Raw genomic sequence first — 18,518 nt, 5'->3', positions numbered from 1 at the left:
TGGGGCCCCTCTCCGCTCAAGCCACATCTGTCGCTGACTGTCATGTTTCATGTGTGGGGCTCTCTCTGTGGCTTTGTCTTACACATGTTAGGACCGAGATGAAGCAGCATTAGGATGTTGGAAACCAAGGGATACACATGGCCAAGTCTCACAGAAGCAAATTACTAAATTTTCAATTCTCAACAACAGTGCAGCAGTCATGTCAGCAGCAAGTACTATTTCTGGAGCTTTGACTTTGACTCAGATATTGTGCCGAAAGTCTACAGGCATCATTATATTCAGTGACTGTCATTCTAGAAGGAAAGCATACTACCATCCCATTCTGTTATGCAGAAGAGGAACCCGAGGCTTATACAGGTAAATTCATGGACTCAAATTCGTGAAGGCACACTCATGGCACAGCTGTGCTATGAAGTCAGGCTGTCTACGTAAAAAGCTTGTGTTTTTAACTGCTATGTGATATTACATATTTATTAAAGAGACATATTTTTAAAAATCAGATATGAAGACATAAATTTGTGTTCCATAACACTGAAAGTTTTGCCCGCTGTTTTTTGAGTTGTGCTCAGGCTTGGAACCAGCAACACTGGCTGTCAGGGACGGCCCTCTGTCTATGTTTTCAATACCATTTGCAGCCACTCCTGCGCCCTTTGCTACAACCACCATCAACGGCGCATCTTCCTGGAATATACTTTATGCTGTTGTTTAAACTGTACCATCTGCCTTAAATGTCCTACTTCTCTTTCTCCAGCAGTCCCAATCCTTCTGTCTCTTTAGGGTCTAGCTCAATAGTCCCCTTCGCTCAGCAACTGGGAAATGGCAGGACGTTGAAGTATGGTTATTGAATTACATTGTGAACCTAGCATGTGTTTTGGTAGAACTAATACTGGTTTGGGCGAAGTTGTACTGGTTTAAGGAGTCCTTGTGTTTTCCAAGTGAGGGCAGACAGTTCTAATTTTCGACATCCACTATAATTCTCTAAGAACAGAAGAGGATTTCTCTCTGGGACAGGGAGAGGCAGGGCTGCAAATGCAGCAGGGGTCAATTTCTTTTTATTCAAGAGAGAAGATTGAACTGTGAGGGAGGCCAGCGTGTTCTTCAACATAAGTGGGAAAAATAGCTTCTCCAACGGGCGCTGGGTCTTCATGAAATTGTTGATGCTCTGCTCCTGTTTTGCAGTTTAGCTTTATCAGAATGACCTCATAGCTAGTACATTGGTTTTCTGGGCCTTTTGCAAGAAAAAGTAATAAGCATATATATGCATTTGTTTTTTAAAAAAAATCACTGTTATGGGTTATCACACTAGGCACCTTTTGTGCAGTAATAAACAATCCCTAAATCCCAGTGATTTAGACAAAAAAACATTGACTTGTCTCCTGCATTTACACGTTAGCAGCTGCTCATCATTTTGGCAGCTCTGCCTGTCGGTCTCTTCATTGGGGGATTAGGCTGAAAGAATAATCCTTATCCAAGACATACTATCCTTGTGGCAAACAGAAAGGAGCAAGAGAGTGGTGAAAACAATCGGTGCCTCTTCAGACTTCTGCTTGAGAGTGGGGTATGCCCCACACACTCACCTACCACTGACCAAATCAAGTCATGGCCGAGACAATGGCTGGGGAGCATGAATGCTTATCTGTCTTCCTGGAGCTTCCAGTGAGATTGCTGAGGACAGGCATATGCTCTTAGAAAAAGTGTGAGGGAGTAGTTGTTAATGGTCATACAGTCTGCCAAAGCTACTTAGACGTTACTTATAATGTGTGTGATGTCTATTGCTGATTGTGAGGGACTGAATTGTGTCCCCTCAAAATTCACATGTTGAAGTCCTAACTCCCGGTACCTCTGGATGTGACCGTATTTCAAGATAGGGTCTTTAAAGAAGTAATTAAGGTTAAATGAGTTCATTGAAGTGGGCCCTAATCAATAATATGACCGGTGTCCTTAGAAGAAGAGGAGATTAGGACACAGACACGCAGAAGGAAGAATATGTTAAGACAGCGAGAAGGTGGCCATCTATAAGCCAAGGAGAGAGGCCTCAGGATGAAACCAACCTGCTGACACCTTGATTTTGGACATCTAGCCTCCAAAATTCTAAAAAAATAAAATTTCTGTTGTTTAAGCCACCCAGACTGTGGCACTTTGTTATAGCATCAGTTGCAAACACTGGTGAGCATATTAGCATATTTCATGACATTGATATTTCCTGTCTTTATTTTATTCAACTAACACCTATAATAATAATAATCCCTAATAAATATTAAGTATTTACTATGTGTTAAGGATAGCATTAAGCATTCTACATACATTATCTGTTTTATTCTCTCAAGACAATTCTATAATATAGGTACTAATATTATCCACATTTTGTGTATGAGAAAATATTATCAACATGGGTGGGAGGGTTTCAGAAACTTGCGCAAGTCTGTCCCTAAGTGGAGAGCCGTGATCTCATTCTACGTCATCTGATTACAGAACCAGCTTCCTACTACTGCCATCAGGGGACATTAGGACATTTCATAGTATTATTAATCTCAAGAAAGTTAAGGGAATGTAAAAATGTGAGTGAGCCACAATGTGTGTCTTGAGGAGGTCACATTCCAGTTAACAAAACAAGAGAAAAAAATAGCTATAATCCTAGGGAGGATAAGATAAATGTTATGTGAAAGGCCCTGTCCAGAATTGTTATTTATCACTGGGATAAAAAAATTGATGGCACGATAATAAATGTTGCTGATGATGTAGCTGGAAGGGGCAGCGTATTCCTTGGATAATAGACTTGAAAATTTAAAAAGAAGATAAAAGAAAACCGTCATGTCAGAGTGGAATGATTGGCCAAATCTAAAGAAATGATGTACAATGAATAAATAAAATGAACTTCTAAGTCCAAAAAACAGCTGGATCAGAACAAAAAAAGTGAATGTAGACATTTATGTAGGCAAAGGGCATTTTAGCTTTATTAGCCAGCTGTGTCACTCGTTTTGGACTAAATCATTCAGCAAACGTTTATAGGGTGCCTCCTCTGTGTTTGGAGCCAGAGATAGAAGGATGAGCAAGTGGAACTCAACACTCTCAGGGTGCCCTTAGTCCAGTAGAGATAGAAACATAAGTATATCATTAGAAAAGAATCTGAGAAGATGCTTATAAGTGAGTCTGAATACAGAAGAGAGAGTAAATAACTTTCATAGTGTCAGTGGAGGAAGGTTGGGATGACATTTGAAGTGGCGATGGGAAAAAGGAGCTTGCAGAGAAGAGAGTTTGTGACAATCAAGAATGAAGGACCAGTAAGTAAAAATTCAACAGTACGAAAAAGCTCAGGTTTGGAACAGCTCAAATATAGGTTTAATCATGGGCCAAGACATGATGATGCTGAAATATTGAGCTGGGGCTGGGTTTTGAAAGACAGTGCAGTTAATACGACAAAGTTTGACCTTTCTCTAGTATGTAACAGCAGGGTGATAAAAATTTCCAGAGTAGTAACATCACAACATTCGATTTTTTGGAAGATGGTTGTAAGTTATGTAGAAAAAAGATGGGAGGATAGAATAGTTTCAGTGAGATCAGTTAAGTGGTCGTTGTAATTCTCCAAATAAGGAAAGTTGAAGCCTGTCCAAAGCATGTTCTACTAATGTTCATACTAATGTAACAGGAGTGGGTTGTTCCCCCACCTTGGCTTGAAATTAAGTTTTGAGCTATTTTTTCCCACCCAGTATCACCCAAGTTCAGGTGCTGGTTCCTCATACACCACCACAGTTCATTCTGATGCCCAGGGTTCGACCTTCATTTAAGGAGCCTTAGAAAGTTCTAGACTATTAAGAAGAAATGCAGTAGAGTTACAATAAGCTGAATAAAATCTCAGGATATACATGGGTGACACTCCTATTAGGAGATACACGGGTCAGAGAGTGAGGTGCAAACAGCTTTCAGGGGAAGATCTTCATATTAGCCATGCTCCCAGGCAGGACGACATGCAATGCTCTGTTGAATGATGATGGATGGCTCTCAGCATTGGCTTGGCTCCATTACCTGTTCTTGAACTGGCCATAATGGTCTTTCTTCCAGTAGAGACTGAGTTCTTTCTAAATATGATCTTTGCTCTTCTCTCTGTGATCTCTCCAGGTTGTTTAGAAGGTCACCATGACCTCCATCTTTGTCAGGTTCTCAATTTGCCTATCTACTCCCTGGAAAAGTGCAGTCCTAATTTATTATTTATAAGCTAATTTTATAACTTGATCTTTTCAGTCTTTGTGTTTGTGTTTTCAAAAATTATTCCCTTAAAAAGCTTGGTCCTTAAAAATCAAGAGCTTTCAAAACTATCATTGTCAAAGAAATTCACTGTTTTTCTTTATGTTGAAACAAAACTCTCCTTAAACTCCCCTCTTCCTATTCCCCTTAAACCTAAGGGTATCTCTGACAGGTTGGGTCCCTATATAGGGACATACTGGATCAGGCAAGTACTGAAAAGAAAACATATTATTTTTTTTCAAAATATAATTTAATTAAAATAATTGTTTTTAAATCTAGCTAAAAAATATAATATTCCAGCAAAAGAAATTTCCCAAAATTGACTCAAGAAGAAACACAAATTAGAATAGGCTAATAACCATAGAAAAAAATTGAAGAGGAGGTCAAAGTACTAAACTGTCTTAAAATAAAGATGCCAAGTTTTATGTTTGATGACTTCAAGGATCATATATAATTCCTATAATTAAAAAAAAATGCTCTGAAGCATTGGTTTTCAAAATGTCTAGGTACAAAAATCACTTGGGGGAGTTTAGTAAACATATAGACTCCTGTGTTTCCCTACCCCCATCTTTTCTTTGAAACTTTGCTGCAGTCATTATTTACAGGACAGGAACCAAGAATATGAATTTTAAACAAACAGATGCTTGGAGACTCATGTTATTCTTTGAGAAACCTATTTAAAGCTATGGTCTTTAATATGAACTAAGAATGAAAAATCCAATAGGGTGAGGAAAAAAATTATCACTTCTGTGTGTTTTTTTCCTAATCAAAGAAATATTTTAGAGTACTTGTTTTACTGATTGACCTGGTACCCTCTCTGAGTTTGTAGGTCAGGTGGCCAAACTACACACATGGCCCAGCAGAGAAAGGTCCTTGGAGAAAAATATGCATGTCATCTGGTCCCCTCAACTGTCACATTGGCCCTTACAAACTGCACTCACTGCAACTGGGCTGGTTACATTATATAGTGGTCAGTAAATGAATCTCTACAAAATTGACAAGTGGCATGATTACATTCCTGAATAGAAGCCACAGATGGAGGAGAACACTCCTAATAAGATAATATTTTTCCTGCTTGTAGTTCAAAGAAAAGACTTCATCAATCTATTATAAGACAAAAACAAAGATGATCTAATCAGATATGAAAAACATCAGCCCAAATAATGTTAAATGATAAAAAATGTTACTGGTAACTAGGAGCCTACACACAGTATGGACAACAAATCTTATTTCCAAGTGTACATTGTACCTTGTGTGTTAACTAATGAAAGGATGAGATCATCAGGATATAGACATTTAAAATCTAAGCCTCTAGAACATGATTAATAATAAAAGTTATAAATATAACTTATACATAAGTGAAAATACTTATATTGCAGTTATAGTCTAACATTTTTCTTTTTTGGCTGATAGACACACATCATCAAATATGTTAGACCCCTTCTTCAATCAGGGCTAGTCCAAGTGTGGTCCATGACAGGCAGCAGGCATGAGCTATGTGTTGCTGGTCCAGGATAAATATAGCAATTGAGAGTCAGCGTTCAGAAACTTTTAGAGTAATTTGACAGTAATTTTATGTCATTAAATCTAATAATAAATACATTTAACTTGTATTTTGATTGTTTTTGTTTTTTTTATTTCACTTTTCTAATAATTTCTTTTTATTTTGTTTTAATAAAAGCAGAAGTGCCTGATGGACTGAAAATGAGGGGGGGGGGAAAGGCCTTTAACGACAAATCATCTGATTTGTTCTAGAGTCTAAAAAAAACATGTAAACTATCCTAACATTTTTTAAAGTTAGCATAGTTCTGATACTAAAACCTGACAAATATCTCACAGAAAGAAATTTACAGTGGAATATTATGTAGACATAAAAAGGATGAGATAGTGCCATTTGTGACAACATGGATGGACTTAGAGGGTATTATGCTAAATGAAATATGTCAGATTGAGAGAGATAAATACCATATAATTTCATTCATATGTGGAATCAGAAAAAAAATGAATAAACGAAAAGCAGAATCAGACCTATAAATACAGAGAACAAAATGATGGTTGTCAGAGGCAGGGGGGAGGAGGGATGGGAAAAGGGATGAAGGGGAGTGGGAGATACAGATTTCCAGTTATGGAATGAATTAGTCATGGGAATAAAAGGTGCAGAATAGGGAATATGGTCAATGATATTATAACAGCATTTTATGGTGACAGTTGGTAGCTGCACTTGTGGTGAGCAGAGCATAATGTATAAACTTGTTGAATCACTATGTTGTACACCTGAAACTAATGTAACATCGTGGGTCAACTACACTTAAGTAAAAAAATTTTAAAAAGAAATATACAAATTAATCTCAATTATAAGTAAAATACTAGCAAATCAATCCAGCCTCAAATTAAAATACGAATGTCCCATGACCAAGTAAAATTTTGGTTTTTTTCTCTTTGTGTTTTGAATTATATAGTTCAATATTACAAAATTCATTAAGATATGTTGTTATACTAATTGTTTAAAAGAAACAACAACATAGTTATCTTAAAAAAATGCACAGAAATTATTTTATCAACCAAGCAGTTTATTAAACAGTAACGAGTACAATTTTACGTAGTTATATATCTAAATACATTTACTTATATGAATGAGTAGAAAACATCTGGGACATTATAAACCAAAATGTGTACAGGGGTTATTTTTGTTTTGGTTCACATTTCTTCTCTTTCCCTCCTCCCCAGCTTTATTGAGATATAACGGACATATAACAATGTATGCAACATGATGATTTAATATACATATATTGAGAAATTATTACCACAATAAGGTGTTAACACATCCATTACTTCACATAGTTACTTACCTTTTCTGTGTGTATGTATGGTAAGAATGTGTAAGATCTACTCTCTTGCTAACTTTCATGTGTATAACACAATATGGTTAACTATACTCACCATATTATACATTAGATCCACTGAACTCACTCATCTTATAACTGGAAATTTGTACCCCTTGACCAAAATCTCCCCCTTTCCTTTACCCCCAGCCCTTGGAAATTGCCAATCAACTCTTCTTTCTATGAGTTTGGCTTTTTTAGATTCCAAGCATAAATGAGATCACATAGTATTTGTTTTTCTCCATTTGACTTATTTTACATGGCTTGATGTCCTCAAAATTCATCCTTGTCACAAATCGTAGAATTTCTTTATTTTTTATGGCTGAATAATATTCCTGTGTGTGTGTGTGTGTGTGTGTGTGTGTGTGTGTGACATTGTCTTTACCCATTCATCTTTTGATGTACATTTAGGTTGTCTTGGCAGTTATGTCTTGGCTGTTATGAAGAAATGCTGCAATAAACATGGGAGTACACCTATCTCTTTGAGATACAGATTTTGTTTCCTTTGATATATACCCATTATGGGATTGTGAGCTCACATGTAGTTCTATTTTTCATTTTTTGAAGAACTTCCATACTGCTTTCTATAGTGGCTCTACCAATTTACATTCTCACCAACAATGCACAAGGGTTCCCTTTTCTCCACATCTTCACTACATTTGTTATCTCGTCTTTTTGATAATAGGCATCCTAAAGATGTGAGATGATACCTCATTATAGTTTTGATTTGCATTTACCTGATGATGAGTGATGTTGAGCACCTTTTTCTATATGTGTTGGCAATTTGTATGTCTTCTTTGGAAAACTCTCTATTCAGATCCCTTGCCCATTTTAAATTGGACTATTATTATTATTGCTGTTGAGTTGTATGAATTCCTTATATATTTTGGATATTAATCCCTTGTCAGATAGATGGTTTGCAAATATTTTCTCCCATTCTGTAAGTTGTCTTTTCATTTTGTTGTTAGTTTCCATTGCTGTGCAGAGCCTTTTAGTTCGATATAGTCCCACTTTTCATTTTTGCTTTTGTTGTGGTGCTTTTGGTGTCATATCCAAAAACCACTGCCAAGACCAATGTCAAAGAGTTTTTTCCTTATATTTTCTTCTAAGGAACTTTATAGTTTCAGTTTTTACATTTAAGTATTTAATTCAAGTTAATTTTTGTGAGTGGTATAAGATAGCAGTCCAATTTCATTTTCTTGCATGTGAACATCCAGTTTTCTCAACATTTCATTGAAGAGGCTGTCCTTTCCCCATGGTATATTTATGGCCTCTTGGTTGTAAATCAATTGGCCGTATATGCATGGGTTTATTTCTGGGCTATCTTTTCTGTTCCCTAGATCTATGTGTCTGTTTTTATGTCTATACCATACTGTCTTGATTACTGTAATGCATATAATTATATGCTTTGTAATACAGTTTAACATCTAAAAGTGTATTGCCTTCAGCTTCTTTCTTCTTTCTCAGGATTGCTTTGGCTTTTCAGGGGCTTTTGTAGTTCCCTACACATTTTAGGGTTGTTTTTCCTATTTCTGTGAAAAAATGCCTTTGGAAGTTTGGTAAGAATTGCATTGAATCTAGATGGCTTTGAATAGTTTGTGTATATTTACAATATTGATTCTTCTGATCCATGAATGTGGTATATCTTTCCATTTTTTTCTGTCTTCTTCAATTTCTACTACAAGTCTTGTAGTTTTCAGTGTACAGATTGTTCATCTCCTTGGTTAAATTTATTCCTAAGCGTTTTATTGTTTTTGGTATTATTGTGAATGAAATTGTTTTCTTATTTCTTAACCAGATACTGCATTGATAGTGTATAGAAATGCAACTGATTTTTATATATTGATTTTGAATCCTGCAACTTTATTAAATTTGTTTATTAGTTCTAATAGTTGTTTTGGTGGAGTCTAAGATTTTCTATATATAAGATCATGTCATCTGCAACCAGAGACAATTTTAGTTCTTCCTTTCTGATTTGGATGCCTTTTATTTATTTTTTTCTTGCCTAATTGCTCTGGCTAGATGATTCAGAAACATTATATACCAAAATGTTTACAGTGGTTGTTTCTGTTTTGACTCATATTTTTGATAGCTGTTTTCTAAACTTTCTGTAATAAATATAATTTTATGTAATAAGTAAAAAAATAGTTATTATAAACATATAGTTTTGCATGTGTATGGAATTTAAGTTCCTATAAAACATGTAAAGAATTAATGTTATTGACTTAGAAGCTTACGCATTTCCACTGACTTGTTTTATGTATCTATGTATGTATATATTCCTTCATTCATTCATTTTTCTTTCATGCTTTCTACCTTTATTCTTTTATACAGAATTTTGGGAGAAACTCTGAGATTGATTTTTCTGTTCTTAGAGTCACTCTGCCACTATCTCCATTTTCTTAGAAAAGAGAAAATATGGATAAATCCAGATTTAGTTTTTAGGAAAAAAACCCTACTGTCTTGGAGATTAATCTGGTTTTATACATACATTTTCTTCTTTAATATTTCAGGGAGTGCAGACTGAAGTAGGATGGGAGATAGAGGTTTTAAGGGCTCTGTTAAAAATTCCTGAGGTCCAGCCACTTTTCTGCCATAGAGTCCTTGGAACACTCTAATATCATTAAAATAAATCTCACTTTTCACTTGTTACTTCTTAATTAAAAAGGTCTAGTGAAAGTTTCTTGCACCCATTATCTTGTTCCATAGCCTCATACTTTGTTTTAGATAAACCTTTTCCTTTAGAATGGTTTTAGATTTACAGAGAGGTGGCAAAAAAAAAAAATAGATCAGAGAATTCTCATATAATAAGCACCTAGTTTCCTCTTTTCTTAATATCTTAAATTACTATGGAACATTTGTCACACTTAATGAGCTATTCCTGATACATTATTACTAACTAAAACCCATAGTCCAGACAGATTTCCTTAGTTTTTACCTAATATTTTTCTTCTGTTCTAGATTTCATCTAGGATACCACATTATATTTAGTCATCCTGTCTCCTTATGCTCCTCAAAGCTGACAGTTTCTCAGAGTTTCCTTGTCCTTGATAGTTTTGAGGAGTACTGGCCAGTTGTTTCATAGAATGTCCCTGAAGTTGGGATTGTCTAATGTTTTCCTCCTAGTTAGACTGGGGGTTTGCAATTTTGGGAAGACTGCATTAAACTGCCATTCTCACAACATTATATCAAAGTTACATATTATCAACATAGCATTGATGATGACACCAGCTTGTTTTAGGAGTGATTTGCTCAATGGCTCATAGGAGTTTCATTTTCAGGAATGATCAGTTTGTAGTTGACAAAAAAGAGGAAAAAACAAGTTAGTGTCTCTCAAACTACTGTTTTCAATGTATTCACATAATAAGGACTAACTTTTGTTCTCTGAAAATCGTCAAGTCTTTTTATTTTCCTAAATAAAGAAGTAGCCCTGCTTATTTCCCAGTAAAGGGGTCTAGCAGGGCCAGTCTTCTTCCTTTGAAATTTTCTTCCCCCCACCAGCTCACTGGTCACTCACTGGTGATATCACAACAAACATAAAGAGGGAATCTCTGCCATGAAAGGGCATCCATCCATCCATATGTACATATATATAATAAATACCAGACTGCAATAAAAAGAATAAGCAGTAAGAAGATAGACGGTGTACTAATTAACCTTCATGTATCCTTATATCTAAATCTTCATATATCTAGATTTACTCTCTTCCATTTTTTCCCTTGACTCCTGCTGTCTCCTATTTTCCACTGGTCATGAAAAGCTAACTCCCCTGCTCTTTAGGGATATATCATTGAGTCCCTATGTGGCTGGCCAAGAAAGCAGAGCCCAGGCCCTGTAGAGTAGCACTTCATCTGAATATAAATATGAGTGGAGATGAGGAACTGATGGAACATTCACAATTTATTATCAGCTCAATGGGTCAAAAAATATGGCAGTGGTGTGGCATGGTCCAGGAGATAGGTAGCATCTCCAGAACAAAGGAAATAAGGGCATCTGAGGAGACATACAAAGTTTATGTTCATTATAGAAGGCTTTCTACAGAGGTCCCATTTAAGTCGAAGTCTCACTGAATTGGGAGAGGAAATCATTCAAATAACTGAGTGAAGAGTATTTCAGAGTGCGGAAAACCATAAGTGTGAAAGAAAGTTTGAGGAACAATAAGAAAGTTAGTGTAGTTGAGTGAAGTGACTGAGGGGGTGTGACAGGAGATAAGGTTGAAGAAAGCTGCACAGAACTGCTTAGGCTATTGTAGAGACTTAAAAAAATTATGGTTGCGGGGGCACCTGAGTGGCTCAGTCAGTTGAGCATCTGACTCTTGATTTTGGCTCAGGCCATGATTTCAGGGTCATTAAGATCGAGCCCCATGTCAGGCTCTGTGCTCAGCGCAGAGTCCGCTTGTCCCTCTCCCTCTGCTCCTCCCTTCACTCTTTTTTTCTCTCTCTCTCTCAAATAAATAAATGGATAAAATCTTTCGAAAAAATTATGGGTGAGATGGGAAGCATTTCAAAATTTTCAAATTTGCCATTTGGGAGTGATAAACTATGATCTGAATTTTAAAAGGATGACAGATAGCTGTGTGGAAAATAGACTGTCAAAGACCGAGACAGAAATCCAGAGACCTAAGTCACTCCTAGAATAGATGAGTCATGATGGAGAGTTGCACCAGGGTTACAAGTGGTTGGAGGTCTTGAGTGGGTCAGATTTGGAAAATATGTTAAAGGCAGAGCTTATAGGATTTGCTGGTAGATTGGAGAGAAATTGTGAGGTTGAGGATGGCTATGATTTTGGCTTGAACAACTGGAAAAACAGAGTTGATATTTACTGGAAGGGGGAAGACTGTGGGAAGCATTTGGGTCAGAAATGAGAGTTCTACTTTGGACATGTTAAGTTGAGATGCATTTAACATATCAAATAGACTTGGAGAATATGCAGCTGAATATTTGAATTGGCAGTCGAATGGAGAGGTTAGAGATGAAGATAAAATGGTATTTGTTGCCGTATGTGGCATCTAAAGCCAATTGGATTGGATAAGATGTTTTAGGGAACAAGCGTAAATAGATGAGCCCTGAGCCATGGGCACTGAAACGTGAGGATGGAAATGGGGCCAGCTTTATGGACACACAACCTGTGTAGTCACACAGGACATTATCCTTAAAAGGGCCCTGTCCTTAGTTTAATGCTCTGCTCTCACTGTCTTGAAATTCTTCATAATTTTTAAACAAGAGCCCAGCATTTCCATTTTGTATTGCACCCTGCAAATTATGTGGCAGGTCCTGGTTGGGAACATGAGCATTCGGCAAGGTCAAAAGCCAATGAATTAGACTGAAAACCAAGCAGGTATGTTAGTGGTTTCATAAAAGCCAAGTAAAGAAGTTGTATGGAGATGAACAGAATGATCAACAGTCCCAAAAGCTGCTGCAAGGTCAAGTTATTTTTGGCCTGAACAGTGATCACTGGATTTAGCAACTTGGGTGTGATTGTTGCTCAGGGTGAACTGTGTTGGAGAAAGAAAAAGAGAAGAGAGTAAGAACAAACACTGAGCGTAGACAACTCTGGCAAGCACCTTCCCTGTGAGGGGGAAAGCTTCAAAATGAACAAGAGCCTGATAGATATGGGGTCAAGTCAAGGCTTTTCTAAAATGGAGGTATGCCATATATTTTCCCTTGGCAATGATCCGCTAAAGAAGAGAAGTGATGAGGCAGGAGTGGAAATAATTACAGGAGCAAAGTCCTTGAGGAGGAGAGGGGAATGGGATCCATTGCAAAATGGAGGGTTTGTCCTAGGAGCAGGTGGAAGGCAAACTGCATGGGACAGATGCCTGTGGCTGCTGCATTTTGGAGAAAAATCCATTTTGATTGTTTCTGTATAAGACTCAAAATCTTTAACTGAGAGTAGAAAGCAGAGAGGGGATACAGAGATTTGGGGAAAGAAGAGAGTGTGATATCATCCTCTGTGAAGGGGCTGGAACCGACGGGCAGCACCAAGGCCACTGAAGGGTTAGGTGAAAATACATACCGATGATACACTATGCTAAACTGTTGATGTTGGGTATCTCTGGTGATTTTTTTTTTTTTTTGCAGTTTTCTGATTCCCGAATAGGCATATATTACTTCCATAATTAGCCTTTTAAAGCTGTATGGAAGGATGAAAAGCAGGACATACAATATACAGGACAGGGGCTTGTGATTTATGAGAGGTGAGTGGGGAATCAGAAGGAGCATGGAGACACCATTCTAGAAAAGCACCTGTCTTGGAAAGCACTACCCATGCAACAGATGAAGAGCAGTCCAATTTTCTGTGGAAAAGAGGAACAAGACAAAATATCTTTCCCCCTTTTACAGGCCTTAGGATTTACTCCATTTTTAGGCCTGAGACACGTATTATGGTTCTTAGTTGAGTTTGGTGGGTCTAATGGTTTAAATCTTCACAGGGTTTTGACACCAGGTTGGCTGCCATCTTTGATTTTTCAGGGCCACTCATCCCGGTCTGGGTCTGAAGGAGTGTTATAGTGGAAGGCTGTGTGAGGCTCCATCTGGAACTAGACTGACATCTCTTAAACCAGAAATATTTTAAAGTTTGCTTGTTAAAAGAGTTAAAAGTAAGGTCTCTTAGAAGTTGAGGTTCTTGATGTCTGCTTTCAGAGCATCCTTATTCACTCAGTACATGTTAACAGCTTTGGCTGTTATTTTTTAAAATTTCAAATCAAGATCATTGTTCTAAAAAGGCATTTTGGAGATAATACATTGTTAGGAAGATATTGTTATTAATTCCAAAACATTTTCACCCTGTTAGACCTTGTATTATTGGCTCATATGTGCTTTTATTTTGACCCATGATAGATGGGATGGTGAGTAGGGAATTTCAGGGCAACATTTTAAACTAAGTTCCTCTGAGCAATTTGCCCTCATCTTACTGTTGAAATCTTTATTGGGATCATAAATCTCCGTTCTCAGAACAAGATGTGAGAATTAGATTCTGTGATTGCTAAAACACCCCATGGAGCTCAGCTGTGTGGGGGCAGAGGCGGTAACTCCACATGGGGTTGTGAGGTAGGGTGTGTGTTTGGAACCCTGAGCATGGTGAGTTGAAGACTGCAGAGCCAAGGGCAGCTGTGGAAGCCAAGTCCAGAGCTTAACATCAGGGAAAGGGAAGTGAGTATTTCTCTTGTGGCGGAAATAATATTTAACTTAAAAATATGCATTTGGATTATGTCACTCTTACTTCATGAAATGTACAAACTCGCTGATGAGTTTCTTTTATCATTAAATTCCTTCATAATGAATTTCTTACAGAAGAAACCTGTTCGATAAATTTGTCTATTATTTGTATTCATACATGAAAGTAAATTCTTAAAAGGATAGCACAGTTGTTTAATATTAGTTTATATGTACTGTTATTGAGAACAGAGAAAAATTGACAAAGAGTACTGTCTGAGCACTGGGTCTAATTTGAAATATGTAACTTTAAAACATGGGTTATGTTAATGGAGCTATCTACAAATCAATTGAAGGGAATTATTTGCAGCCAGATATTTCTTTTCCTGAAGGAATGTCTATGACTTCCCACATTAGATGGGCTGAAATGGGAAGTAAGAGTTGTTGTGGGTGGAAAGCTCAGGATATGCTTAGGAGCAGATTTTTAGGATCTTATAAGGAAAGGTTCAAAGAACAGCATGATTGGTAACTGGAAGTTGATGAGCTAAAGATAGGGAGTTTTCCTGAAAGAACCTGAATTCTCATTCAGTGTTCGTGGTCAGGCAAGCTTAAATTGGTGGCTTTGAGAAAATCAGTAAGTCTCATTTTATCAACATTTGTTCAATGAAAATAACACCTACATTATAAGTTGGTGGGATTTAAATAAGAAAATATTATACACACACATACACACACATGTCCTGGATATAACACAAGTTCAAGACATTGCAATTTATGATCAGGTTCCTGAGAGATGCCATCTATGGCAAAAAGGTCATCAAAGTTAGCCCTTTAGATTAGAAGACAACCCCAACTGCAGGGACAAGATGGGGGTCCAAATACCTGCAGCATCTGCGGACCTGTCCTCTCTCTTTTTTTACAGGAGTAAAACTGAAATTCTGTTATGATTGAAGGCCCTTCTCTCCATACTTGAATTCCTAGGTGCTTTGGGACACCTGCATGTTTTTTTCCAACACCTATAAAATAAAAAAACATAGTTACCTCTTCTTTCTCACAGCTAGCACAGAGGACTGCCATTGGGCTTTTTTTTAGTGGGGGGTGGTGATGGTCCTCATGTAAGGATGAGACTATGTAAATTGTGGAAGAGTCTACCAGGTTGGGTGGAGGGTAACTGAAAGCCCTGCGTGGCTGGTCAGGGAGTCAGTCACTGGCTCAACTCCAGCCATCCAGGAGTCTGGTGGTTGAGGAGGATCACAGGGCGATCTGATAGAGAACGGCACAAAGGGAGGATCAAGTCAACTTCTTCCAGACTCATTACAGTCCCCTAAAGCATTAATGACCTTTTTCTTAATACTTATACAGGGAAAATTTTAGTTCATCGACCTTACAAAAAATTATGGTTCTTTGGAAAGCTTTTGTTCATGGAAACTGGGCAGCACTTCCAAACACTTTAATGATGTTTATTATCTTAATAGCACCTGTCCTTTATTCTGCCTGCATACTCCAAAAAAAAAAAAAAGTTAACTAAAAGAGAGCATGATTCATTTTATATCCTGATGTTTTCTTAGGACCACAGCTGTGGCCACTTCAGTGTCCAGCAAAGTATTTCTTTGGCGAATGATTTTGGGAGGGGTGGAAAGTGAAATGGAAGCAGTCTCTGGAAAATCTTTAACACTGGGGCGTATTCTCTCCCTATTTTACTCAAAGGAATTCCCACTCATGGAATCTGGCCTATCATAAAGACGTTCTCTCTTCTGTACTTGATTCAACTTAATAAATTATGTCAGCCAGTTAGGGTGAATGATGTCTGTTCTCCACACTACAGAACAATAGCCTTCCTAGTTAAACCTCTGGAAGGGCAGGAATCTATCAGTTCCAGTTCCCTCCTGCTGGGCAGTCTTTTATGTCAGCTGGCTGGATCCTCTTGCTCATAGCTCCTCCCCTAGAACAAATTCTTTTTTTCTGACCCCTAGGACACCCTGACATGCATTCCTCCTTTAACTGCCTTTGTTGGCCTCAGTTCTGAAATACCATCTCTCTAAGATACAGCAAAGCGACACCTGTCATCAAAAAGGCAAATCCTCAGTGAGAATAATTTGCCTTAAAAAAAAAATCATGCCTAAATCAGCCAGGCTTAGAAAATGCAGAAACTCTTCCAAACCTTTTTAAAGGGAGGCTTTAGAAAATAAATTTGTCCCATGAAATAAATGGTAACTGGTGCATGAAATGGTATGAGAATGAGAAGTATTTCCTTTACTTCTATAAAAACTTGTATCAACAACAGTTCGAGTGCCTGTTCTCCCCAACCATATCACAAATTGTGAAATTTTGGTGCACTGTCACGGCTGACAGTTCACATATTTGAATCTTTCCTAAATAATCATACTGTTTCCAAAGGTTACAACTCTTTCTTTCTAAACCAAATCTCTCCTGGAGTCTGTCTCCACACAAAGGTTCTCTTACCAATTTTCTTCTTCTAATTACTCGGTGCTTATTTTTGCTCCCTGCTAAGCACACCCACCATTATCTCCAACTTTGTTCTTCACAACTATCCAATCATGATCTTTGGAGTTTTACTTCATTTCATGTCCACCATTTTGTTTCTTTCTCTTCTCACTGCCACCATCCTGGCTCAGATATACAGGTGGTCCCTGCTGTGCATGGTAATAAGCAGCCATAAAAATGACTGCATGAAAAAAACTGCGCAAAGCAACCTTACTAATCAAAGGAGGCGTGGGGATTACAATTATTCTGGGACCTTTTTTTGACAACAGATTAAAAACTCTTTTGCTCTAGATTATAAACATCCAGGGAAATTTAAGAGTAGTAAAACCAATATTTATGTAGAACACTGTAATTTATTTATTTATGTTTTATTTTAGTGCATTATAACTTAAAACATTTAAAATACTTAGCAGTAAAGTGGGTTTTTTTCTGTGTAGAAAATTACTGTGTAATATGAACAGTACTTGCCTTCTTGTTCTCATTGTATTGCATACAGTATGGAGTGAGCATCGTCATTAAGCCTTGGTGAGCTGTGATACTTCTAAATTTAGATCAGCTTTCGACTTTTGGCTTCAGGAAATACCCCTGAGAGTTTCTTCAATGCAAGATCTTTTGTGTTTTGTTCTTGTTTTTCCCAGTGTGCTTTCTTCTGGGATATCTTTATCCTCATTGTGTCACTAAGTTTGCCTTTACTGAGTTCCTCTGGTTGCACATCTGTGAGTCTCTCAAACAGTGACAATGTCAACATTCCCATAGACAGTAATTTCTTCCATATCTCCATTTATGTTCAATTTGAATTTCACTTGCAGTTTTACCAATTGTCTCTTTGTTGCACTTCCTCTCTTAGTCAATTTCCTTTTTTAGTTATCCATTTTTTCCAAACGTTGTGTAGGTTTATCCCTGGAAGACAAGGAGGCAACACAACTGCATGCTTTGCTATCTGTGTGAATATAATAATAATTATTATATGTTAATAATAAATATGTGGTGGCCAGTCATGAAGAGAAATGATGTGATTGGTCATGATCATGATGTGCATTTGTTATTATGAAGTGATTTTTGTACTGACAACATAGCAGAGAAGTTTCTACTTTATGCAATTACTCAGAGGGGTAACTGGAATATGAACTGTGTTATTGGGAGACTGGTATCATTTAACTAAACTGGTAACTGAAATCTGCTTATTTGGAACTGTGCAAAGCAAAATGCCCGATTATTACTAGGACAATTTTCTGCCTTCTCTTTTTATCTTTAGTGCTTCTAATCCACCTGCCATTCACTGGTCCAGAGTTTCCTTCAGGATAACTATTGCCTTACTCATCATATAGCCACTCGAAGTCCTCACAGAATCTTACATGTAGTTTTTACCCTGACATAGGCGTTACAACCATCTCCCTGGTTGGCCTAAGCACCTGTACTTACATTCTGAGATTGCATAGTTCTTAAACCCCCAGGGATCACAGGTGTTCCAGGATCCTGCTGCAGGATTGAAGAATTGAGGGTGCTTTGTTGCTGTTGTTCATGATGACTTCTGTAGGAAGTGATTTAGAGGCCTCTGATCCTTCAATAAACCTGGATTTTCTGAGCATCCTGTTTGAGTGATATCCCCAGGAAGCTGGATCTGAAGAGCTGTCTCTTTGGTGTTTGGGCCTTCTGCACAAGACTTGTTCTCCAAATACCCACAAGACTGTGAGAGTGACCGGTGAGCTCCCACTTGATAAACACATGGTTAGAT

Source organism: Ailuropoda melanoleuca, chromosome 1 (genome assembly GCF_002007445.2).
Source record: "Ailuropoda melanoleuca isolate Jingjing chromosome 1, ASM200744v2, whole genome shotgun sequence".
Taxonomy (NCBI): domain Eukaryota; kingdom Metazoa; phylum Chordata; class Mammalia; order Carnivora; family Ursidae; genus Ailuropoda; species Ailuropoda melanoleuca.
Note: the sequence above shows the minus strand (reverse complement) of the source record.